Source organism: Tenebrio molitor, chromosome 4 (assembly GCF_963966145.1).
Source record: "Tenebrio molitor chromosome 4, icTenMoli1.1, whole genome shotgun sequence".
In the NCBI taxonomy this organism is placed as follows: domain Eukaryota; kingdom Metazoa; phylum Arthropoda; class Insecta; order Coleoptera; family Tenebrionidae; genus Tenebrio; species Tenebrio molitor.
Genome location: NC_091049.1, coordinates 10885847 through 10913260, shown reverse-complemented (window position 1 = coordinate 10913260; position 27414 = coordinate 10885847). Strand labels below are relative to the sequence as shown.

Sequence of the window (27414 nt, the reverse complement as noted above, 5' to 3'; positions counted from 1 at the left end):
ATTAATTATTTGGTTGCATTGTTGTACCAGTATTCTTTGACCATATATTTTTCCACTATTGTTTACGCAAATAAAGTGTCACATTTCTACACTAAAAATAAATCTAGCTGTTGTTATTCTTTCAACCATTTCTCAGAGTAGCAGGGTAAGTATTAATAGTGGGGCCAGTTTATAGAAAGAGAATTAAACATTTAATTCGAATTAAATTTTAATATACGATTAACCCATGAATCCGAAACTTCGATTGGTTAAATTTGATCACGTGTTCAGTGAATCTTGCCTTTGATTACGATTAACTTAATTTCGCTTTTGTAAACTGGCCCTTAGTGTAATTGTTTTAACAAAATGTACTACTGAATTAAAATAAAACAAAACAAAGAAAAAGAAAGTGATATATTTTCACAGAAATTTTAGTTGCATAAAAATGCATCAAACAATATGTACCTATAGTTGACTCAAGTTGCAAATATGAAAAATATTCAATCCAAACTATGATTTTCTGGTCCCTTTGTGCTTTTATTTGATTCAAAAATATGAAAAAAATGCTGTTGCAAATGACAAGTGTTTCTTTGCAACTTTAGTCAATTTTAAATATGTTTATCCAATTTTGCCTTATAAAGTCATGTTTAAATACTTAGATACAGGGGATAAAAGCAGTTGCTTAATGAATAATCGAATAAAATTTTTATTCCTCTAGCGGTTTAAAATTTTTATTTCGCTAGCGGTTTAAAAATGTCAAGTAAATGTCAAAGAAAATAAATAAAAATGTATTAAACAATAATTATACATACATTACAGGTATTAGGAAGCAATTGTTCATAATTGTATCATCCAATTTCTAGATTTTCACCTTCTACACGTGTATACGCCTAATTTTATTAGAAATAATATTGGATAAAATAATTCACTGTCACACCGATTTTTTTTCTCGTGTCATTAAAACCATGGCAACAAAAAATCACACTCAGCGACTCGAAAATTATTTGTGATTAATGACAAAAGCTTCGGACTTGATTTAAAAAAATTATACTCAAATTGGAGAGGTTTATTAGTGTAAAATTGGATAAACAGTTGTATTATACTCGCGGGCTAAATGAATGTTTAACTTGCGATGTTAACGCGCTTGCGGCTTCGCCGCTCGCGCTGTTAAACGCCTCGCTCGTTAAACATTCATTTAGCCCCCTTGTATAATAAATAACTATTATCCAATTTTGCCTTATGTTTAAATACTTAGATACAGAGGATAAAACCACTCAAATACAATTTTAATTGCTCTAACGGTTTAAAATTTTTATTTCGCTAGCGGTTTAAAAATGTCAAGTCAAAGAAAATAAATATAAATCTATTAAACAATAATTATACATACAGGGTGGGGCATCGTATACACGCTTTTTGATAATTTTTCACCTACAAACAAAGCCAAAAAAAAATAAAATGTAAATTTCAACCAAAAAGTCAAATTCTGATTTTTATACTGATCTATCCAGATTCACTTCCTGTAATTATTTACGAAATCAGCGGAAAAAAAAACACCAATTAGATTTTGAATTAAACGCAGTTTTACATTTCAACTTTCAAAATCATTTTTATTTATGATCTGCTACTTGTGCTGTCGTAAATTTAGGTGACAATGGAAACTGTCATTTTTATGCCAAAGCTGGAAGTAAGACGGTCAAAACGGGCCGCTACTAGTGAATCGCCCTTTTATTGGCAAATTATAGGATTTGGGCCATAAATCACGAGTTTGGTTTGCGTTTAAATAAAAAAGCTAATTATTTAGCTAACCAAGTCAAAATTTGTAATTGTGCCACCAGGGTTTGATGCGCTAGCAGATACAGTTTCATTTAGTGTAAAAAATGTATAGGTAAATTAACAGTTAATTTCAGAAAACTAATAAAACTGTTACGGCCTGATTTATTAACAAAAAATTTTTTAAAAATTTAAAAAATAGTGTAGATTCTGTATCAAATCCCACTGTCTCAAGAACCTTGTTCACAACTACAGTTTACCTACTCAAAATTTCTGAAAACATGAATAAATTATTTCTTCTTTAAAACCATAAAAGTAGGTACCTAAGCGAATTTCTAGAATGAGTGCAAACTGTTTATGTTGTTGTTTTTCCTGAAATTATATCGATCCATTGTATCGATCCATGTTGGAGCGGAAGGGTTGGTCCAATTTGTTTTTATGACGCCGCTTCCAACATTTCAATTACCCCCTGTGCCGGTACGTTGGTGGTCTCTCACACAATTGGGAAAATCCCGTCATCTGGTTTATTTAGCGCAATAAGTTTAGACCGAGCGCCTCGGTTCAAATGTTAGCAATGTTTCAAACCACTTATCAGCACTGGAGAAGCGACTTTTCCAGTCCATCGCCCTCTGGTAGCTACGTCCATTAACTATTAACAAAATTCACCGGTTGACCGACTAGTTCTACTTAGACAATGGTCTTACCTAAGTCTCTCATCGTTTGCACCGTAGATAGTTAAGCACTCCTTAAATGTAAGCAACGGTAAGGTCTATTCAATTTGGCAACACAGCAAAATTCTAGTAATATTGGCGGCGGTTGGTATAAACTTAGTTACAAACTAGATTTTTGACAGGTGTTTCTAACCACTTCTCTGTTATTGTTATCATTACAGAGAACGGTTAACGATAGTGTTTTTGACTTTTTTTACATGATGGCTAATTAGCTTGAAAACAACAACGACGATATATTCGAGGACGATTTTGATATCCTCAAAATAATTCTGAGCATTTCGATACTCTTGATGAAAAAGTTTTTTATAAGAGATTCCGGTAAGTACCTATAGTCACTCACAAACCTAGCTAATGTAATAAAATAATCAAAATTTTAAAATAAATTGCATTCCTTTTTAGCCTAACCAAGCAAACAACATTGAATTTGTTAGAGTTAATTGAAGTTGAGATAGAACATCGAACATCCTACAGATTTGTAAGAAATACAGACAAATAAAGTAGCAATGATATAAATATGTAAGTACTTATTTTCAGCACATGATGCCACAATTTTTAACAGTAGTTGTGTGTAAGCAAGGTTTGATGCTGGACATTTTTCCAATTGTGTATTGTTAAGTAATGTGCAAAATCCACAAATTACATCAATAAGATTACAATAATGTATTTACTCAGGTGATAGTGGATCACCCCTACGGCCATACTTTTTAACACCCATATTGAATTTCCTGTACTTGCATATGGCCTACGGTTAAAAATGGACACTGCTTTGACAGTAATTATTGCTGCAGGAGTGCTACACAACTTTGCCAAGTTAAACAATGAACAAGAAGCACCACCTGCTGAGGGCATAGAACACAATGTTTTGGAAGAAATGATCCAAATGGGACAAGTACCACCTATAAATCCAAATGCAGAGGACCATGCCAATAGAGACATTAGAAATGGATTTATAATCATTTTGCAAATTTATAATACAAAATTTATTACAATACAGAATTGTTATTCCAGTTCTTTAATTTTTTTGATTGTTCTTTTTTTAACTCTAATTCTACTTGTACAATTTGCATCTCCATTTTTCGTTTTTCTTCGTCAAACTCCACATTCCTCTTCAGCTGCTGCTCAGTTAATTCGGCTATAGACAGCCGTTTGTCCCATAACCTTACCTGGCAACTCATGATAAAATAGCAACAAATTTGCTGATCTAATAATTTAATGTAAAAGATTCGCCGATGCGAAGCTTCGACAACCGACAAGAAATGGATAATTTCGCGCCAGCGCCATCAACATCACAAGTCCGAACAAAATATCTTATACGCATGTGCCAAGCATTGCCTAAAAGTTAGGACAGGAATATTCGGGGGCTTAACTTAGGCACAGCTTAAGAAACCATTTGGTAGCGGTGCAAATGAAATCGGCAACTTAAGTCTGGTCCTATACTTAAGCATTACTTAGTATTGACGGTGCAAACGGCCAAATCTTTACTTTTGGGGGGTTTTATTTTTAACCGTTTGCAGCTAAGTTCATTCCTAACAATTGTAAGGTTATGTTTACTATTGACAGACAAAAGTAAACAAAGTATAATTTAAAAGTTCAAGGAACACTTTGCAGTTACATCTAGAATAGAATCAATTAATGTATGAACGATTTATTTAAAGATTTTGATGCGTTCGATGATGATGTGGAAATTTTAGAACTGATTTATTTCGGCATTCCTCGACGAGTGTATGATCGTCAGGAATATTTTTATTCAATGGATCAATCAAGCTTCTTTAAAAGGTTTCGTTTAACGAAGAACACAGTACTCCATTTATTACCGTTAATAGAAGACCAATTAGAATTTCCTGATGACAGGTAAATTACATGTTAATATAATAAACAAATTTATATTATATTTATTATTTTTTGAATTTATAATGTAAATGATGTACAATTAACTTTTGCTTTTTTTTAGAAATTTTTCAGTGTCCCCAATAGATCAGTTACTTACTGCCTTGAGGTTGTATTCAACAGGTCGTCATCTTCTTAGTGTTGCAGACTTTGCTGGAATGCATGTGTCAACCACCTCACGTATTGTTTCCAGAGTTTCGAGGGCTATTGCAAGTTTGTATCGTCGTTACGTAAAATTTCCAAATGATGAAATGACAATAAAGGCGACACAAAATTTTTTTGAAATTGCCCGTTTTCCATGTGCGATTGGTGCATTGGACTGTACACATATAAAAGTACAATCCTGGGGTGAGAGAAATAATAATTCAAGTATAATGACATTTATAAATTTCAGGTCAAGAAAATGCAGAAATATATCGTAATAAGAAATAGTATTTTTCCATAAATGTTCAAGCCATATGCAACGCCAACTTAGAATTTATCGACGTCGTTGATAGATGGCCAAGATCATGTCATGATTCTACAATTTTCAATAATTGTAGACGGAAAAGAAAATTTGAAAATGGTGATTATCCAAACAGCATATTATTAGGTAAATGTGGCAACATCTATAGGTGTATGTACAGTAATCCCTGAATTTTTATAGGGGATAGTGGATATCCCGTTTCTCCATATTTGTTAACACCATTGTTAAATCCAGTTAGTCCACAAGAACATCTATATAATGAAGCTCATATACGGACTCGAAATGTAATAGAGAGAACATTTGGAGTATGGAAAAGGTGTTTTCCAATTTTAGCATATGGTTGCAGACTAAAACAAGAGACGTTATTAAATCTCATTATAGCATGTGCTGTTCTCCATAATATAGCTAGACAAATGGGAGAAGAGGAACCTCCTTTACCTCAAGAGGTCAATGGACATGAACTCCAAGTATTAATTGACAATGGTCAAATTCCGCACTTTCAGCATGACAGGATTGAAAGAGGAATAGGTGCTCAAATTAGAAGAAATTTTATTAATAATTATTTTAGACATTTATAAGTATGAATTAATTTTTATTGCCTAAATAAATATAAACTATTGTCTCAACTGTGCAAATTCTTCTGTTTTAATTTCGAGTTCAATTTGAAGAATTTTTTGCTTTAATTGCATTTCAAGCAGTCTTTCCTTATGTTCGGCTTCAGTGTATTCTTGTTGTCTTCGTACTAAATTTAACTTTTCACGGACTAGTTCTTCATAAACTTCAAAGATTTTGGAAGAATCGAATAATGATGAACATTTCAACATTTGCAAATTTTGCGTCCACCCTCCACCAATATATATTTTTTTTGGAGTTGGGCTTTTTCCCTAATACTTAATTGATACCAATAATTGTACAATGTGCTTTGATCTTTCCGTGAAACGTGATGTTCCAACATTTTGGGCCTTGGCGGCTTTTATTGTCGGTACGTGTACGAATAATGATGAACATCTGCAAATTTGCGTCCACCCTCTGCCAAAATATATTTTTTTTTTGGGTGAGCTTTTTCGTTAATATTTTATTGACACAAATAAAATTGTTACGGTTCATTTTACAATGTGCTTTGATCTTTCCGTGTGAAAACGGAAAAGTGATCTTCCAACAGTTTGCTCCTTGGCGGTTTTTATTGTCGGTACGTGTACGATAACGAACATCTGGAAATTTGCGTCCACCGTCTGCTAAAATATATATTTTTTTTGTGGGGCTTTTTCTTTGATACTTTATTGACACAAATAAAATTGTTCCAAACTTTGGGCCTTGGCGGCTTTCATTATCGGTACGTGTTTGGTTTGTTGTTTGGTCGGTACGGAGTACCTACGGTTTACGGAACAGGGCTAGCTATTAAAAACGGGCCCGGGACATAAGGATTAAAAAGAAAATTATTTTCACCATTGCAAATAAAAACACATTTTTTACTTACATTTCTAGTTAACGTTTTAAACTACAAATGTATTCAATGCAATTATTGATAGATAACTTTAAATAAAAGTAGTGTTCTATTAACCATGATTTCACAAATCGAATATTCGAATTATAATTCACGATTCATTGGCGAGTAGTGCCGAGCTGCGGTGGCGTCTCGAGTTCGAATCTAGACTCTCGGGCTCGGGTCGAGTAGGCTAATAAAATCCATGAATCAGCTGCGAACGAATTTTGGTGAACGAATCATTAAAAAAAATTAATCAAATGAATTGATTCACTGAAAAGAATCGAACTTTTCAACTCTAATCCGCCATGTGATCGATGGCTATGTGCCCCTAGTGCGTACACGCTACACGCTTACTGCACATGCGTCTCAAACGTAATCTTCAGTTCAGAAACTTAAGCCGTACCAATTCCACAGATTACCTAAACTAGAGATTAACCTTAAATTTAAATGTCGTGCAAAACTTTAAACTGGGGTTTAAGGTTTTAATCTTGAATTAACTTTTAATCCTCAATGGTGCAAACCGGCCTAATACTTTTTGAAGATGACTCCCACGTGTTATTTTAAAATTTGCAAAAAAGAACAATATTCCGAACCCGGTACAAGTTTTCATCGGTAAGTATGTACACCAATTAATTATAACCTACATTAACAATTATATTTTGAGCGAATGTGTTTGAAAATATGTATTCAATTTAACTAAACACAATCCTCCTTCTATAGATAATGTCATTACAAGGATCTCTAATGCTGTTTTTGCTACTTGTACAAAATAATGTAATTTTGAACGTTATTGTTAGAAACAGGTACTGTAGCAGGTAGTCCTGCCTACTTTCTTTGTGAGAGGGGTGAAATCACCCACCCTTATTTAAGTCGAGATATAGCGGTAAAAACCAGAGTCTACCACTATCCTTGGTACTTAACACTTGTACATCAACATTTTGTCATACAATAAAGTTTTTAAGTAGTTATACAAAGACGACTATATCATTTGAACGGCTAATATCACCACCCAACAGTGATTAATCGTTCATAATTTTGGTCCTTCGAGCCGGATGATTAAATCCATATCACACGACGGTCGTCTAGTGTAATAACAAGTGTAATACAACAACAATTCAAGAAGCAGTTTCGACACCCAGAGGGCAGCAACGATTTCGTCACCTTCAGCAAGGGCAAAAGGGCAGCACGAATAGTCACCGAATTGGGTAGCAGCGAAGCGATCATCACTCAAGACATCAACAAAGGTTAGTGGCTCTCAATCCTTTCAATTTCCCTTCCAAACTACATTACTACGTACGACTTTTTCTATTGTTCTTAATTTCGCAAATTTTCATCTCGACCACGTAAATCAAATCAATCATTATGCCCGAGACATCCTTATTAGTTGAATCAATTGCCAAATTAGAGGCTTTAAAAAAGAAAAGAACCTCATTAAAAACAAAAATTACGCGAATTCAAAACTTTGTTGCTAACTTTCAATCAAATGATAACGATGTAAATCCACTAAAATTTAGAAAAACATTCATCGAACAGACATTCAAAGATTATGAAGAGGTACAAACTGAAATTGAATTATTTGATTCTTCAACGACAGCTGTTGAAACGCAGACTCAGGACCGCGTCGAAATTGAGTCAAAATATTTCGATGTATTATCATCAATTCAAACAAAAATTGAACAAATGACGCCTCCACCGCACACTGCGGCCACAACGAACGGTAACGGTAGTTGTTCCAGCGCTAATTCACATTGTTCTAATCGTGATCAATCAATCAAATTGAATCTGCCAACTCTAAATTTAAAATCTTTCACTGGTTGCTATAAGGAATGGTTGTCATTTCAAAATTCATTTAAATCCATTATTGAAGACGAAAACAACATGCTAAACAACTGTCAACGTTTCCAATATTTGCGATCATGTTTATCTGGTGAAGCTTTGCGAGCAGTCGAGTCATTAACGGTGTCATCAGAAAATTATAATGTAGCGTGGGATATCTTAAAGAAACGGTTCTGCAACAAACGGCTGATCGTTCACGATCACATAATAGCCATCACAAAGGCACCCCAAGTAATTAAAGCCTCGCATTCGTCACTTAGGTGTTTTTTAGATACGTTGAATTCAAATGTTGCCGCGTTAAGACAGCTAGAAGTACCGATTGATACTTGGCACGCTCTTCTAGTCGTAATAATTGTGGACAAATTAGACGACAATCTTGCAAGAGAATGGCAGGCTACATTAACCGACGAGGTTCCAACTTACGGTCAAACGATCGAATTTTTAGAAAAGAAATGTCAGTTGTTGGAATCCTTAAATCTATTGCACCCCAAATCGAACGTCAATCCGAATCACAATAATGCAAAAAACAATATGTCACAAAAACGAAGCACTACATCTTATGTTGCCACAAACAAACTACATTGTACATTTTGTAAAAATGACGATCATACAATCTTTCAGTGCAATGAATTTACAAAATTAAATGTAGAGGAAAGAAACGCTCAAGCTCGAAACCTGAAGTTATGTCTTAATTGTCTAAGAACCAATCATTTTGTTAACAACTGTCAGTCCAAATTCAAATGCCGTAAATGCAATCAAAGCCACAATACGCTGCTTCACAAAGAAAGACAAATCACGCAAACCAATGAAACACCAGCACAGGTAGAAAGTTTAAACGCTCATTCTATGAGGTCCCAATCATCAATTATTTTGTTATCAACCGCGATCGTTCTCATAGAAGATCGTAATAATAAGTCACATAAATGTAGAGCTCTCCTGGATGCAGGGTCCATGAACAGTTATATTACGTCATCATTTTCCAAAAAATTACGTCTACAGCAGAAAGCCGTAAATATAACCGTTGGCGGAATTGGTCAAATTTCGACGAACATCAAACAGGCCGTCCAGGTAAACATCAAGTCTCAGTACAATAAATTTTCGGCGAACTTAAGTTGTTTTGTTCTGGAAAAAATAACCGAAAATCTTCCCCTGGTGACCATAAACATGTCTGCAATAAATATTCCAAAGGAATTACAGCTAGCCGATCCGAAATTCTTAGAAACTGCACCAGTAGACTTACTTATCGGGGCTGATTTGTTTTGGAACCTTTTATGTCAAGACCGCAAGGAAATAACACTGAAGAACCATAACAAACTAATGCTGCAAAATACCCATTTAGGTTTCATTGCGGGTGGGTCACTAAATATGAACAATAACAATAGCTCAAGCACCTGCTCGCTTTCTCTAACGTCGGTAACCGACATTTTAGAGAACCGGGTGCAGAAATTCTTCGAACTAGAACAATGCAGCAACCCTTCCGAACAAAAATGCTTTTCAAATGAAGAGATTATGTGCGAGCAACATTTTATTCAAAATACGTGCAGACAAACAAACGGAAAGTTTCTTGTTAAACTGCCATTAAAAAATGATCCTCCAATTCTCAAGTCAAACCGCGATAGTGCTGTAAAGTTTTTTAACAATCTGGAACGAAACCTAAACAAAAGGCCTACACTAAAATCAGATTATGTGCAATTCATGCGGGATTACATCTCTTTGGGTCACATGGAGGAAGTTCCGGGTTGCGAATTAAATAAACCGAACTGTACATATTTGCCCCATCACGCGGTACTCAAGGATTCTACATCGACCAAGTTAAGAGTTGTTTTTAACGCGTCATTTCGCTCAGCTGATGCATTAAGTCTAAATGACAATCTTATGGCAGGACCTACAATCCAGCCAGAGCTTTTTGCAATTTTGTTGAGATTCAGAACTTTTAAATACGTCGTAAACGGGGACATAGCTAAAATGTACCGTATGATAGAAATACATCCCGATCACAGTGACTATCAACGAATTGTTTGGCGCGAGAACACCGAAGATCCGCTAAAAACGTATAGATTAACCACTCTAACCTACGGTACAAAACCGGCCAGTTTTCTAGCAACAAGATGTCTTAAAGAACTAGCTCTTCAAAACGTAAATCAGTACCCGGAAGCCGCTAAAGCAATTCAACAGGATTTTTACGTAGACGATCTTCTGACGGGAGGAGACTCACTTGAAAACCTAATCATTTTACGAGATCAAATAATTCAAGTTTTAGCTCATGGTGGTTTCTTATTACGTAAATGGGCCGCCAATCATCCTGCATTAATTCCAGATAGTCACGAGCCTAATCTCAACGTCAGTTTCGATAAGGATGCTTACACTAAAACGTTAGGGCTTTTTTGGAATCCTAATCACGATTCGTTACGCTATCAGGTAAAACAGTGCGACATTCCGAAAAGACTAACAAAACGCGAAATCCTGTCTAAAACTGCCCAGGTATTCGATCCATTGGGTCTTGTGGCGCCAGTAGTAGTAAAAGCAAAAATAATCCTTCAACAGTGCTGGAGTTTGAAAATTGGATGGGACGATCTATTACCTGAAACTATTTATTGTGCATGGGTTAAGATCTTGCAAGAACTCGCTCACTTAAACGAAATCGAAATTCCCAGAAACATAATAAAATCAAGCCCCGTACAGGTGCAACTACATGGTTTTGGTGACGCATCACAAATCGCATATGGCGCTGCTGTCTATCTAAGAACAACTGATCATAGTGGCAATCATCAAGTTCACTTAATTTGCGCTAAATCTCGTGTGGCTCCTCTTCGCGCTGTTACGTTACCACGCTTGGAGCTGTGTGCCGCCTTAACGTTGTCGCGATTATTTAATACAGTTTTACGAACGATAAATGTCAAAATTGATCAGCAATTTCTCTGGACAGATTCCACAGTCGTTCTGGCATGGATAAACGCTACATCTTCAAACTTACAAACATTTGTAGGAAATCGAGTTTCCGAAATTCAAACGCTAACGGATGCGAAAGATTGGTATCATGTCAAAAGCGAAAGTAACCCTGCGGATGTACTAAGCCGAGGTGCTTTACCTGGTCAACTCAAAACTAATAAACTGTGGTGGAACGGTCCTGATTGGCTGTCAGAAAACAACGACACTTGGCCCGTATCTAACGTAAATCTTTCGGATATTGAAATTCCAGAACGGCGAACTGTCACTCTGACCAATATTCATTCTCGCGAAAGACAACTACCGCTTCTTACAAAATTTTCAAATTACAAAAAAACTGAACGCGTAATGTCATGGGTATTACGGTTCATCAACAATTGTAGGAAGCCAAACCAAAGGCAAATCTCTAGTTCTTTAACATGTGAAGAATTAAAAGATTCCATGAAGGCCATCATGCGTTTAATTCAAGAAGTTGCATTCAACGATGAATTAGCTTGCTTTAAACAAAACAAACCGATTAACAAGAAATCACGTTTACTGTGCTTAAATATTTTTCTCGACAAGAATGATAATTTAATTCGCGCGGGAGGTAGGTTGCAAAACTCATCCTTAACTTACGATGTCAAACATCCCATCGTGCTACCAAACGATCACCATTTGATTAAGGCATTAGTCAAACACGTGCACATTGAGCAACTGCACGCTGGTGTTCAGGGAACTTTAGCCGCGTTACGTCAAAATTTTTGGATAATTTCTCCACGCAGTGTGGTACGCAAGATTTTGCACCAGTGTTTGCAATGTTTTAAAGTCAAACCAAGCGTTATGTATCCTATTATGGGTAATTTGCCCAAATCCCGTGTCGAACCAACCAGACCATTTTCAATCAGTGGCGTAGATTATGCCGGGCCTATTTACATCAAGGAATGTCGTGGTCGCAGTAAGCGTACTGTGAAGGCATATATTTGCGTCTTTGTCTGTTTTTCAACTAAAGCCGTTCATTTAGAACTAGTTGGTGACTTAACGACTCAAACCTTTTTGAATGCGCTAAAACGCTTCATATCAAGACGTGGTCATGTGTACCATCTTTATTCGGACAATGCTACAAATTTCGTTGGCGCCAATAGAGAATTACTGGAACTAAGAACATTTCTAAAGTCAGCTTCATTTAGTCAAATTACAGAAAATCTGGCTAATAAGGGTATCTCGTGGCATTTCATTCCCCCCAGATCCCCGCACATGGGCGGTATTTGGGAAATAAACGTAAAATCCATTAAAGGTCATTTAAAGAGAACAATTGGAGAAGTCGTGCTTTCCTACGAAGAATTGTATACCCTGTTAACAAGAATTGAAGCAGTCCTAAACTCCAGACCTTTGTGTCCCTTGAGTAACGATCCTAATGACCTTAATCCCATAACCCCTGGTCACTTCCTCATCGGAGAGCCATTAACTTCTATAAGCGAAAGAGATCTTACGACGACGAGGATCAACCGATTGACGCAATGGCAAAGAGTGGAACAGATGAGGCAGCACTTTTGGCACCGCTGGCAAAGGGAGTACCTTGTTCAAAACATCAATCGTTCCAAGCAGCTCCGTGGTTCCGGTTCCAGACCGTCCACCCCCGCCTTGGAAGTTGGTTCCATGGTGATTCTAGTTGAGGACAACACGCCGCCACTACAATGGAAATTGGGACGCATCGTAGAACTTCATCCCGGAAGTGACGGTGTTGTGCGCGTAGTGTCCGTAAAGACTGTCAATGGCATCTTCAAAAGAGCCACGCGAAAGGTGTGCGTTCTGCCAGCGAATGAATAGACTATGTTTGTATCGTGTAAATATTTGTTATAATTATGCATTAACCCTTTTTTTTTTACAATTGACTTCAATGTTTGTATTTTTTAATGTTTTTTGTCATGTTTATTATGTAACAATCCTTTTTCTAATAACCATGTTCGATCTTTGCTAATTCCAATATTTTTGAAGTCCGTGCCTTCAAGGGGGGCGGTATATGTACAAAATAATGTAATTTTGAACGTTATTGTTAGAAACAGGTACTGTAGCAGGTAGTCCTGCCTACTTTCTTTGTGAGAGGGGTGAAATCACCCACCCTTATTTAAGTCGAGATATAGCGGTAAAAACCAGAGTCTACCACTATCCTTGGTACTTAACACTTGTACATCAACATTTTGTCATACAATAAAGTTTTTAAGTAGTTATACAAAGACGACTATATCATTTGAACGGCTAATATCACCACCCAACAGTGATTAATCGTTCACTACTTTACCCTCTAAATTATTTTCTTCTATAGATAACCATATTTTAGATTTTGAAGTTTTTTCGGAAAATCATAATTTTATTGATTAAACAAATTATTTTTAGTTATACCAAAATTAGACAAAGAATTCAACAAAAATTTAAAAGGTAAGTCTGTAAGACAGCTTTTAACAAATGTTGTACTTTTTAAACATCAATAAATTAATTTGGCATTTGTGCATTGTTATTTAATGCATCATTCTATTGTATTCTGTTTATTTAAAATTATAATGTCTTTTATTGATCCTCCACAAAATCCACAATAATTGACAATATCAGATTTACTCAAAATCATAAACACAGAATTCACGGGCAAACGAGATGAACTCAGTCGATTCATTCGTTGTTGCAATTATTGCAGATGAACTTGCTGCCAATAGTCAAAAAGACGCGTTAGATTCAGTTCGTCTAAGTAAAAATGTCAGTCAGCAAGATGGCAAATGTGAAGCAGTTCGAATAATAGCTTTGCAGCGTTTTATCCGTCATTCTCATAATAATATATCGCGTTATTTACGGTGGAAAGATCTAAAAACCCTTTCGGAAGTTTATTCCCAGCCTCCAAAAAGAAATACGATCATAATATTAACGATCACGACTACAAGGTTGGTGATTTAATATATGTTGCCGAAAAAGCCGCAAACAATAAGATCATAAAAACGAACGAAAATCAAACTGTTGTCATTCAAATCAAAAAGTCTAAAGTTACGTACCATAAAATAGCTATTTATGCACCAAGGGCGTTACAACGATGATTACGCCCGGAGAACGATGAATCCAACTCGATGGCTTTAGCCCGAGAGATGGATATCGTTCGATGGGCGTAATCATTCGGTGACGCCGTGGTGCATACAAGATTTTATTTTTCACTACTTGTTCTTAAAAAAAAAAAAAATTGGCATCTCTGCAATTTTGAATTGATGAGGGCGTTATGAATTCATTACGCCCGCTTATTCTTATTACGCCCTGTATTATTCCCCGGTTGTTATGGACATGTTTACGTATTTCGTATCCTAGGAGATATCATGCAATTATACTAAAGTGAAAAATAAATGTAATTAAACCGTATTTTGCAGGATCGGATGCAAGATGAATCAATTATTATTGGTACCTCTATTGGTTAGGAATGATCCTAGCAAACGAATTATTTACAATAAAGCAACTGGATGCCACTTCAGGCATATTTTACAATAACCTCGGATATTCAAAAATTAGTACACACTATCATACACTACTTTCTTTCACCAATATCAGTAAATTACAATCAAAATGTCATTTACGCACAGTCTTCGAATATTTGTATGTATAGTACGAATGGCTCATACTCATTTCATTGCAATGAATCATTAAAATTAACAAAAATTTAAATCCCAAAACTACAAGAGAAACTAGATACTATTTCACACCTTACGGGTCACAACTATCAACGAAGGAAGCGACGACTTTTCAATGGTGCCTCCTATGCGTTCAAACTTCTTTTTGGTATCTTCGACGCTAATGACGCTGCTTACTACGGTCAAGCTATAAATTCATTATCAGTATCACACAAGAATCGTGAAATTTAATTATTATTATTAAAACAATAAATATCTGTTCTATTATCCTCAATTTCAAATTTTAACCAATCTGCTCAAAGTTTCAAACAGAGCGAACAAATGTTGAACGATAACATAAAAAAATTCAATTTATTTTCAAAAAATGCCTCTAATCGAATTAATGTCTTAACCAAGTCAGCCCAAATAAAGGATCATCTAAATGTATTAAACTTATTAATATTTAATTTAAATGAAGAATGTAACAATCTTATTTGCCAAACATCATTCATCCCTCAATAATCACCCCAATACAATTAGCTATGCACAACATGAGGTATTTACAGTTCATAGCAGATGGAGACTTTAGTGTTTTTGCCAAAATAAAGCAAAGAGTTCCATATGGTAGTGATGTGAGAAAAATTGACTGCACGAATCATGCGCTTAAAAATTATGGCAAGCACTTGAGAAAAGTTAAGGCTGACAAAACCACTGAATTGAGAGGCCCCAAATTGTTAACACTCAAGAAAATTGAAGCACTAACAAGATGAGCCAAATGCTCCATTTATGAGCATGCTAAGAAAGAACAACCAGATGTTCAACAGCTTCAACTTGATTTAAAATTGAGTTTGCACCATGTTTTTGGTGATCATTCAGGGTGCCGGGAATCTATTTGTAATAATCTTGGAAATAACGAAGTACCTGCTTTGAAATCTACTTTTATTTATAATCATTTACAGGGTAAGTTTACATATGAAATGAGCATTACGAACATGTAACTGTTTATTTTAGGTGCTTTGAATGTATTAGTACGAAAAGCTCATTTACTTATTACAGTGTCACGATTCACCATGGGAAAACGATTGAATCTCATTCAAAGAGGTTCTTATGCAAGACGGGTTTATCTTGCTGGTTTGAGATTTAACAAAGCCTTTAAGTGGCACCGCAGTCCATGGAAAAAATATACAGGCAGCAGCCCAGGTGATCACTTCTCGTCGTACATGGAACGGCAAAATTCAAACAAAATAGCTAGATCAAAAAAACGTCTGTTTCAAGAGGAAGAATCAAAAACCCAGGGAACCAAGACTAAGAAACGGAAAACTGTAGTTGGAAAAAATACTGATTATGGTGCAATCTGCTGATGAACCTGAAACTGCTGAAGATCTGGAATTTATACAAAACGAATCAAAATTGGTAATGGAAAGATTGCAAGTATATAGTATTAAGTGTTTATGTATCTATTTGTTTGGCAACAAAATGTTTCAGATAGCAAAGGAAAAAATAAATCAAATTCAGCAAGACTCTGTGGGGCAATTTGGAAACAAAGAATTTGATGCACAACGAGAGTTTCGTTTGACAGCCTCATTATTTGGAAAGGTTATCCACTGACGACCGCATACGCCATGCCATTCGCTCGTGAAATCATGTCTGAGACCGACTAATTTTTCTACAGAAGCAACTGAATATGGCATTGCCAAAGAAGGGGTAGCTATTCTGAAATTTGAAGAGCAGTACAATTTGCACGTACAATGTTCAGGACTATGGGTTGACGAGGAGCATGGATTTTTGGGGGCATCCCCCGATGGTATAACAATGCTTGCAAATGTTTCTTTAGTTATTATTTCTTATTTAGTAATTTTTTCCTTTTTTGACTAGGACTTATGGACCATGATGCCATAATAGAAGTCAAGTGTGTCTATGCTCCTGATAAAATATTTAATTCTATTGAGGAACTAATTCCACTTTAAAAAAATTCTTTTTTGATAAAAAGTGATACTGGCATTAGTTTGAAACGGCAGCATAATTACTACTTGCAGGTATTTGTAACAAGCCAATATTTTATAAGGATCTTATGTTTGCTTTTCATCATAGGTACAGGGTCAACTGAATACAGCCTGTTTGATAAAAAACGCCTCAACCCATAACCTTTTTATTTATTATCCGATTTCAATGAACAAAAAAACCAAAGATATGGTTTTTCATGCGCTACGAAGCAGCCATAAAATATATTTTTTTGGCGTTATTTTCAGTAGCTAACGATCGTCAACTTTTTTTTTTTTTAATGGACACATGTAGTTTTTTAGGCTCAGTCTGGTAAAGTTTTTTTTTCTGAATGTAATGATGTATTAAAAGTTATCGTTTGGTCCATAGCTGACGGAAAAAAAAATAAAACAACTTTTAATTGTGGTTCAGCTTATTATGAAATTTTCAAGTGTGCTGTGAAAAACAATTGGAATACAAATATAAACAAATGTCAAGTATGAGTTTGAAAATTTTCAGGTGCAATCTTGAAGAGTTTTATTATTTCTTTCTTAGAAAACATGAATAAATGACTGCTATCCTGCATGACTGACTGATGTTATTTTATTCTTAAGTAAAAAAAAGTTTAAAAAAGCAGATGAAAATTTCTAAGCTGACGTCTAGATGACATTTATCGTACTTTGTATTCCGATTGTTTTTCACGGGATTCTTAAAAATTTTATAAGCTGAACCACAAAAATTTTTTTTTTTTTCAATTAGCTATGAATCAAATGATAACTTTCAATACATCATTAGATTCAGAAAAAAAAACCTTACCAGATCAAGCCTAAAAAACTACGTGTCCATTAAAAAAAAAAAGTTGACGACCGTTAGCTATTGAAGATAACGCAAAAAAAAAAATACATTTTATGGCTGTTTTGTAGCGCTTGAAAAACCATATCTTTGACTTTTTTGTTCATTGAAATCGGGTAATAAATAAAAAAGTTATGGATTGAGGCGTTTTTCATCAAACAGCCTGTGTAACACAACGAGACAAATGTTATTTTGTCGTTTACGTCAACGATAAGGTGCCAATTCACGTTGAAGTTATCAAAAGGGATAGAGATCTGTGGATTTCCAAAATGCTACCAAAATTATGTTACTTATATGAATATTGTATAGCCCCAGAGATAGTAAGAGGAAATTTGAAAAAAATAAGAAGTGTGTAGATACACCTTGCATTACTGCTGCAATTGTGGCACATCAGCAAAAACAGAAATCCAAGGAAAAATCTGCATCCGGTAGTAATGATGATGGCATTTTGTTACTAGAAGAGAATCAATAAATACATAATAATGAATAACTACATATGTAACTTTGTTTCCTTTATCTTAACATACATTATTGTTGTTTATGTCTAATTAAAATCATAAATCCTTATCAAAACGTTTGTTTTTGGATAAAAAATGGCGGTTTGACTCAAAACTCAAAATGCCATAATAGTTCATCTTGCGACAATAAATAATGTTTTTTTATCATTTTACAGTAATATGATTGGGTTGTTTATCTTGCTGTTTAAAATAATAAAAACAAACTTTCCCGAAAACATGAGAGACACGTACAGTTGGGGAATTAAAATTTCAGGCACTATTTTTCTGTCACTTCAACAAAATCTCTGTAAAGCACCTTCTACTGTCATCATGACTGACATTCAAAAATTAAACTTTTTTGTGTCAGTCACCCAATCAATTTTGAATTTTGAGATTTCAGTTAGTTGCACTGAGTGCAATTAAAACATGGCTTTGATATGTTGCCTACTCGTTATTATGCCAAAAATGACAATTTTTGAATGTCAAAAAGACAAAAACATGACAAGAGTGAAAAATAAGGTTATTAACGTAAAGGTTGTTTTAGAATTTATATCATGACATTGACAATAGTGCCCGAAATTTTAATTCCGCAACTGTACTTTTGTTTCGTGCCTATTTGTAGTTGAAATTTGGAAACGTTATTTTTAGCAGTCATAGAGCAGCATGACCAACTTCGTTCATATCCGCTTCGCTTCGGATATGAATGAAGTTGGTCATGTAGAGCAGTTTGTAATTGCGACATCTATGTCATACTATCCAAACTGCTATAGGTTGTGATCTTGGGAAGACTGTTGCCAAAACCTACGGGGTCACTAACTGGAATACTTTTGGATGGAAATCAGCGTAATTATCGCTAGTACAACAAAAATATTTTCAAGATTTTATCTGTTTTCAAAACTGTACAGGATGACTTAGTTTCTTTATCCTCTGTGCAAAATTTTGGATGAAAATGTCGCAATTACTTTTGTCTGTATCTTCGAAACTATGTAACAGGTTACTTTTAGATTTGGTCATCCTGTAGAGGAAAGATCGATTGTTGTTGAGACTTTTTGCCAAAGTACATATCTCATCTTAATGAAAAGATTTCCATCCACAAAGTTTATGCAAAGTTTTTACTAGTGGCACCATCTTTCAAAACACATTGCGCCGGTGCACCTCTTAAAAACGTAGTAAACAGCTTTGACCCAAATTGTGCGTCTGTGGCAGAATGTCAAACAATTTTTAAAAAACCGGAACTATCAGGTCAATTAGCTTACATTAGAGCTCATTTTGCTAACATTCCAAGTATTATTGAAAAGATTGAAACTAAAAATTTGCCGCTGACAGAAGCCTAGTGGATGATTTTAATTTTAAATTAAGCAAAAATAATACCAAAATATGTAATATACTCACTTCTAAATTAAGTGATTTACTTAAAAAAACACTGGCTTGTCTATTTTACGAAACGCAAACAATATTTTAAAAGGTAACATTACAAATGAGTCACATGACACCGAAATTCCAATGGATGCAGAAAAATCCTATGATGTCGAGAGAAGTTTTTCTAGTTATAGGTAAAACAATTTTAGAAGAGAAACGTCAAAATTTTCTTGTTGAAAATATTGAACGATATTTAGTTATTTATTGTAATAAATAAAAATTTAAAATTGTTTAGATACAAACTTGCACTGAAATTTACGTATTGTTTAGTATTTAGTTAACGTGTTTAAATTGTTGTCAACGTATTTTGACGATTTTAAACTTTATATTTGAGTATCTGGTTCCGCGACAAGTTGTTGTGATGGATTCGAACTTACCCGGTCCTTCAACAAGCCGCGAAACAGAATCTCCGCCTCGTAAACAACCAAAAAGGTCGTCTAAAACGGCGTTGAAAAAGTATTTAACCGAAGATGATCTAGAGCGGTTATTGTACGATTCGGATGAAGATATAGACGAATGGGCCTTGCTCACAAAAGACGACGAGGCCTCATCGGAGCAAGAGGTGGAAGATGAAGAGCTCGAGGACCGAAATTTAGGAGAAGACGATGAAGGAACTGCTGATGAACAGGAAGTGTTGGCGTTTGTAAATAGTTAATTTTAGTTCTTTTCATTTTTGTTTGGTTTTGTTCGGTTTAGTTTTAGCGCGTAGTTTAAGTTAGCTTTAAAATTCAATTCGAAAATAGTTGCACCCTCTGTCATTGGTTATTGCGCGTTAACCGATTCACAATTTCGTGCAAAATCGGGGTTGACGAAAGATCCCCCGCGAGTGAGGGACATTTTTGGAAGAAAGAAGAAACAGAGACTTCGAATTTGACCGTCCTTGTGAACACACCTAGTTTTCGTACTCATCGTCTCGTGTCGTGAAACCCACTTAATTGAAGTGGCACCGAAGTCCAAAATTATCGTCGAATTCCACCCATGCCAATCGGTCCATGGTCTCTTCGCGGTCCGCAAAAAAGGTAAGTCAATTTTGATTTAACGAATTGTGGATCACGGAGAAAATCGAACAAAGCTCTTCGTTTAGGTAGGCTTAAGTCAACTAAAACTGACTTAAGTGCCCTGGAGACAAACAGGAAGAATCGCGTCAATCACCAGCTTCTCAACCTCTGTCCTCACCACCGCCACCGCCATCAACCTCAGTAATTGATTGGCAGAAAACCGGTGATTTAGTGAATTTTCAGTTTGAGAAAACGGAGCAGTTTTTAGTACCGTATGCAGGTAAGAATTTATTTCTCTAAAATCTTACTTGTTATTGTGGAACAAGACAGTACTTTCTTTTCAATATCCTACAGAATGCATATTAGGGATTATAGGGTCTTGAGCAGGTACTTGTAGCTGATACCTGGTGGTTGGGTTTCTGGCTTATACGATATTATCTTGTTTCTAATAGAATGTAAATTCTCAATAAGCCACAGTTTTATACCTGCTTTAGGGTAAAATTTTAGTACGCATTGCTCGTTTGTTTTTGTTACATAGCTCTCAAATATTTAAAACTGGTTGTTCAAAATTTACTTTTATTACAGGAGATCAGCCAATGGACATTTTCAATCTACTGTTCGATGAACAAATATGCGCTTTGATTGTTGACGAAACAAATAAACAAGCCGAAATTGTTTTTTTGCAACGAGGGTCGGTCGAACATGCTAGAATATCGCGTTGGAGGCCAGTTACAACGAACGAATTCAAAGTTTTTCTGGGTTTACTTTTCCATATGGGGACCATTCAGCTGCCACGATTGGAAGACTACTGAAAAACCAATCGACTTTTTTAACATTCCGATTTTTCGAGAATCAATGGGTCGCGAGGGGTTTCTTTCAATTTTACGTTGCTTGCATTTTGCGCCAAATCCACCCGCAGGCGTTAACCCAGAGAACCGCTTGTGTAAAATAAGTCCCCTAATTGATTATTTTAATAAAAAAATGCTGGATATTTATTATCCACAACGAAATTTATGCATTGATGAATCCATGGTTCTTTGGCGAGGGCGTCTAAGCTTTCGTCAATACATCCCAAATAAAAGACATAAATACGGGGTAAAATTTTACATGTTAACTGAACCATCAGGGACCATCATTAAATTTTTAATATATACAGGGGCACTAGGGGATTTTGGAGGTGTAGGGCATGCGGCAAATGTAGTGCTGCATTTGTTGCATGAAAAACTGGATGTAGGACATGCCATTTATATGGACAATTTTTCCAATAGTTATAATTTGGCAAAACAATTATTAGACAGAAAAACCTATAGTACGGGCACTTTGCGGGTCAATAGGAAAAATACACCAACGCAAGTTACAACGGCAAAACTAATAGCTGGGGAAACTGTGGCCAACTATGCCAACGGTGTACTGGTGGCAAAATGGAGAGACAAAAGAGACGTGACTTTTATCAGTACCGAATTTGAAAATCGCTTGGTTGATTATTTCGATAAAAGAGGTAATTCGAAATCAAAACCGTTACCAATTTTAAAATATAATGAAAATATGGGCGGTATTGATCGACAAGATCAATATCTTTCATATTATCCGTGTCACAGAAAAACTTTGAGATGGTACAAAAAAATTAGTATACACATCTTTCAGTTGCTACTGTTAAATTCATTTTTTTTATAAAAAATATACGAATCCGCGCATGTCCTTCTACGATTTTAGATTAAATATTATAAAAAATTTGCTTCCAGAAAAACCTGTAGAATATTCTCCAACAGTCCTAACACATTTTGTAAGTCATTGTTCGCCTAGTGCTAAAGGCAAAACTCTGCGGAAACGTTGCAAAAATTGTTACCAAAAAGGGTTGCGGAAAGACACAATTTACGAGTGTAAGGTTTGCAAAGCCGGTTTTTGTTTAGAACCCTGTTTCGAAGAATTTCATCGAAATTTAACCAGCTAAATTGCTCTTTTGTTTGTTTTTTCTTGTAATTTTTCTGTGCATCATTTATTATATTGTTTTGTTTTTTTAATTGTAATTTTTCTGTGTTATTTTAATCATCTTTCTTTTTTGTGTTAAATTTTAATAAACTAACTATTGATAAAGTTTGTTTTTGATTTATGAAATTTAATGTGAGTTAGACGCACACGGTGCGTTGTCAGCGCGTGACGACTGAAACAGTTGCCATACGCTGATGACGCACCATATGCGTTTTTCAAAATAGACACATAATATATGAAAAAAAAATTTTTTAATCATATTCTCTATTTATATTTTGAATTTCAAAAAAAAAAGTTAGTGAGCCCTGGGGGTTCGAAAGCTATATTTGGTTAGCAGCGAACGTGTTAAGTAATTAAGTTTTTTTTATGAATAAAATTTTAAAAACCGTTTATTGTTTTATTACCTTAAGTATAAGATTTATTTTGGTTTAGTGTGCATGTTTTATTAAGCATTCCAAAGTTTTTTCGTTAGCGAATGTTTGTTTTTACTGCATATACCGGGTGTCCCAACGGTTTGGCAAAGTAGATTTACTAAGTTAATACAAGTTTTTTGAAAAATGTTATTATTTCATGTTATACATACAAGTTATGAGCACGGTTTAAAAATATTTTAGATTATACAGGGTGTTTGGTGTATCGGTGGCAACACAAACTTATATTTTTTTAAATGGAACACCCAGTATTTTTTTGCGTTTTTGGAAATCTCTCGTCAAAACAAAGAGGAAGATACCACATTTGATGGGTCGAGCTTCTACTGTTAGTAAACTATTCGCTCTTTTGTGTCCGGACAAACCAAACTTTGAAAATTTGTAATAGTTATTTACGATATGTGTATCGTAATGTGGAATTTTACGATACGCAATGGAAAAATTGTCCAACAAGCCGAAGGCGAGTTGGATAATCCATCAAGTATCGTAACGACACATTACGATACAAATATCGTACAACGTTTTATCTACTTTAATAATTAATACCAATATTTTTGTGTTTAATTAAATTTTTAAAATTGCGTTTATGCAAAAATAATAGGGCGGCTAATCTATCTAATAACCGTGGTTACGAAGTTGTTTACTTTTTTCAAAAATGTTCCAATGAAAGCAAGTTGCAGTGTCAGTGCAAAAATGAGTGATTCAGAGGAAAATTTGCCTTCTGATATAGAATTGGCTGCTCAATCTGCTATAGATACATTAATTCCTGCCAAACCCAAAGAGCGGTATGAGATAGTGTACAAATATTTTGAAGAATGGATGGAAATCAAGAAAATTCGTGAAGTCTCTGAAAAGGTGGTCCTTGCCTATTTTGCGGAACAATCAGAGAAGCTAAAACCATCCTCCTTATGGTGCCGGTATTCTATGTTGCGGACGACGGTGTCGATTAAGATAAAGATTGACATTAGTCAATATCATCAGGTTGTGGCTTTCTTGAAGAGGAAATCAGAAGGATACCGACCTAAAAAATCGTGCATTTTTTGCAAAGAGGAGATACACCAATTTCTTAAGGAAATGAATGATAAAGATTTCTTATTTATGAAGGTAAATTGGAGCTGAGATAATAAAAAACAATCTCAAACGTATTATGCTTTCAGGTCGTTTTGATATTTGGAATTTTTGGTGCTTGTCGACGCGAGGAGATCACAAATTTGATGAGACGAGACGTTCAAGATAAAGGAGAATTTATCTGGATCACCTTGCCGAATACAAAAACTAAAATTACACGGGAATTTGCCATAACAGACGGAAATATTCAGGGAATAAGTTGTTTGGATTTATTTCGAAAATATATGGATTTGCGACCCAGTCAGACCAAGCACGATAGATTTTTTCTCACCTACAGGGGAAGTAAATGTACCCAGCAGCCTGTTGGAGTGAATACAATCGGAGGAAATCCAAAGAAAATCGCTACTGGATTATCTGAACCAGCAAACTATACAGGACATTGTTTTCGGAGATCCTCAGCATCATTATTGGCAGATGCAGGGGCAGATATGCATACTCTCAAGCGTCATGGAGGCTGGAAGTCTGACAATGTTGCAGAGGGATATGTTGAAACATCAGTTCAAAATAAGAAAATAATTGCAACGAAAATAATGGGCTCTTCAGATACTCTACGTTCAACAAGTAACGTCATGGTGGAAAAGCCCAGCATTAACTTGGGGACAGCGTCTGGGGTCAATATTGAAAATGTCTCAAACTGTGTAATTTATGTTAATAAATAGTTGTAAATTTTGCAAAATTTAGTCTCTTTACTGCACTAGTGCTTTATTACCGCACTAGTGCCGTAAAAACTGCCATTACGACACTTAAAAAAATTGTGAAATATGGCACATTACAGTATGAAAGTAGATAAAAAATATAACAGACGATAATTATTTAGATTAGGTTTTTTTAGAACATTGTAAATATCGTCAATTTTATTGCCTCGTTGAAAAACATTAAGATTTTTACTTAATTACGTAGAGGGCGCTTCAAACGGAAACTCTTTATTTAGTCAATTTTTTTAAATGGAACTCCCTGTATTTCGACATACCGTTGGATAGGTCTTTCAATGAGCGTTCAAAAGATATAAGGTGTTTGGCATCTAAAATAAATAGTTTATCCACAAATTTTTTTTTTTTTTTGGAAAGTGTACAACCGCCACTGTTCTTTTTATTTCTTTTTTTTAAGTTAATTAAAGGTTAAATTTATTCTCTTTTGAATTATTTTGTAAATCTATAGTAATATTAAACTCGATGAAATGTATTTTTTTGGTTCAGTTAAATTAAAGAAAAATCTGAAATATTTGACATTTTAAAAGAAATTTGTGGATAAACTATTTATTTTAGATGCCAAACACCTTATATCTTTTGAACGCTCATTGAAAAAGCTATCCAACGGTATATCGAAATACAGGCTGTTCCGTTTAAAAAAATTGACTAAATAAAGAGTTTGCGTTTGAAGCACCCTCGACGTAATTAAGTAATAATCTTAATGTTTTTCAAGAAGGCAATAAAATTGACGATATTTACAATGTGTTAAACGGGTTTCGAAAAGGAGTTCTTTTCGATACGCATTTCAGGAACATTTACTTAAATTTTTAATCTTGGCAGTGACTCATAGTGAGTTGTTGCTACGTGATCACTGCACTTCACGACACTTTAAATTCAAAATTTACAATTGTTCGTTTATTTACCAGTGTTACCAACCCTTATATTTGCCAAATATAATTTTCCTAGCACTATATTTTGAACTTTTTTTAAATTTAAGGGGCAAAATAGAAAAACAATTGTATTATACTCGTTTTATAAGCCATTTTGTCGCACTTGTTTGTTTATAGCAGTCGTCGCTGCGCTCCTCGTGCTCTTAAGAAACACTTGCGACCAAATGGTGTCTTATAAAACTCGTATAATAAATTACTATTTCGAATTGAATAATGAATAACGATAACGAACATAGTTTTATTATGAACCTGACGACATTTTACCAATACCCAATATGCAGATACCTATGTACTACCTAATTTGTTAAAAACAATATCTTGTCGGATAAAAAAAAAGTACTTACCACGTGTACCAGCGACAACTCCATAAACACTCACAAATAAATGATAAAGAAGTTGATTGTAGTTGGCAGCAAGCAACAAGTCCTCACAGAAGTCACTGGGATCACAGCAGTTTTAGGCACTTTCGAACTAAAGACAACAAATAAAAAGATGAGCCAAAAAAAAAGAATATGCATATTGAATGGAAAACTGATGATAGTAAACAATGTCTTGCAATTTTTTAACAAACAAACAAAAACAATAATAATTGTCGATGTAGTGCATCACCGACATCGTAGTAGGAAGCATGGTTTCCGTAAACGTTTGGCCGCTTTTAGGTTAGGTTACTGTTTAACAGGGTAAAATGGTTGTAAATGGAAATAAAATGTACTTACCACGTGTTAAATCTTGATAACTTTTTCATTGTAATCACAACACAGAGGGTTCTCAAACACTCACCGCAACAACTAGAAAAAAGTGAACAACCAAACACCGAGGTTACCCTTCCAATACGCCACGGAAAGGAACCGAAAACCGAATACGACTTACGAATTGTTAGGAATTGTCGAATTTATTAGCACCACATTAGCAGTGCCCTGGCACTACTAGCAGAGTCAGACAGAAATCAAACAGAAATGGTCCATCCATAGATACTGTTCTTCACAGATGTTCTTGACTTGAAGTGGGGGTTGTTGTCGAATTGTGACAAGACAACTGACAGTGTATTGACAGTGGCGTCCTCGAAAGCGGTATTACGGAGCGCTTTCGAACTAAACTATGCGGTTTAAAACGGTAGAAAGCAGCTATTATAAATGTATTATCTACATAATTAACAGAAAATTTGTTGTGTCATTAAATCAAAGAAAAGCGATAAGAATTAAATTAGTGTAAATGTTAAAATAATGAGTTCAGAGCCGTCGCACTTGAGGGTACAAATTTTTCTCTTACAAATGCCTCACACTGAAAGGCGTCACAGGACAGGTATTAATTATTTCAAGGAAACCGTTTTTTAATTGATTATTTCCTTCATGTGTTTAGCAACCAATTGCGTGAATTGACCAATCAAAACGAGAAAACAAAAAGTAACCCGATAATATTTCTCTAAAATGCACATGTGCAATAATCTGATAAAAAATGTCGGTACCTGATTTTTTTTTTATTATTTAGAATAAAAAGGATTGGAAATAATGCGTTTGGTTTCATTCTATTCAGGAAATAATCAGCCGTATACCCCTCGTGCAAAATTTTTTTGTTAATGAACTCAAACATCCATAAATTATTCGGTCAGAAGACCAATTATTATTATCAAATAAAAGCCCTCGAATTCGTCTCGTGCTCTTATTTGCTAATAATTGGTCTTCTGACCTCATTTATGGATGTTTTCGTTCATTAGCAAAAAAATTTCCGATAAAAAATTTTGCACTTGGGATATAATATGTGAT

The 27414-nt window shown here is 34.9% G+C and overlaps 2 long non-coding RNA genes and 1 pseudogene across 2 annotated transcripts in view; 2 read left to right on the top strand and 1 right to left on the bottom strand.

Annotated features, from left to right (window-relative positions):
• The window catches only part of LOC138128827 (uncharacterized), a 79868-nt gene extending 53200 nt beyond the window's left edge, over window positions 1–26668 (bottom strand). Inside the window, exons 1-2 of the long non-coding RNA XR_011158929.1 lie at window positions 26368–26668; window positions 25996–26122 (exon numbers count right to left, since the gene is read on the bottom strand). This is a non-coding gene — a long non-coding RNA (uncharacterized lncRNA). The remainder of the gene's footprint in view (window positions 1–25995; window positions 26123–26367) is intronic.
• Window positions 1997–3421, top strand: LOC138127792 (uncharacterized). Its single transcript, XR_011158418.1, has 3 exons — window positions 1997–2798; window positions 2880–2955; window positions 3015–3421. It is a non-coding gene; the product is annotated as an uncharacterized lncRNA (long non-coding RNA).
• Window positions 19831–22838, top strand: LOC138128139 (piggyBac transposable element-derived protein 4-like; annotated as a pseudogene).
• Window positions 26669–27414: the final 746 nt, after the last annotated feature.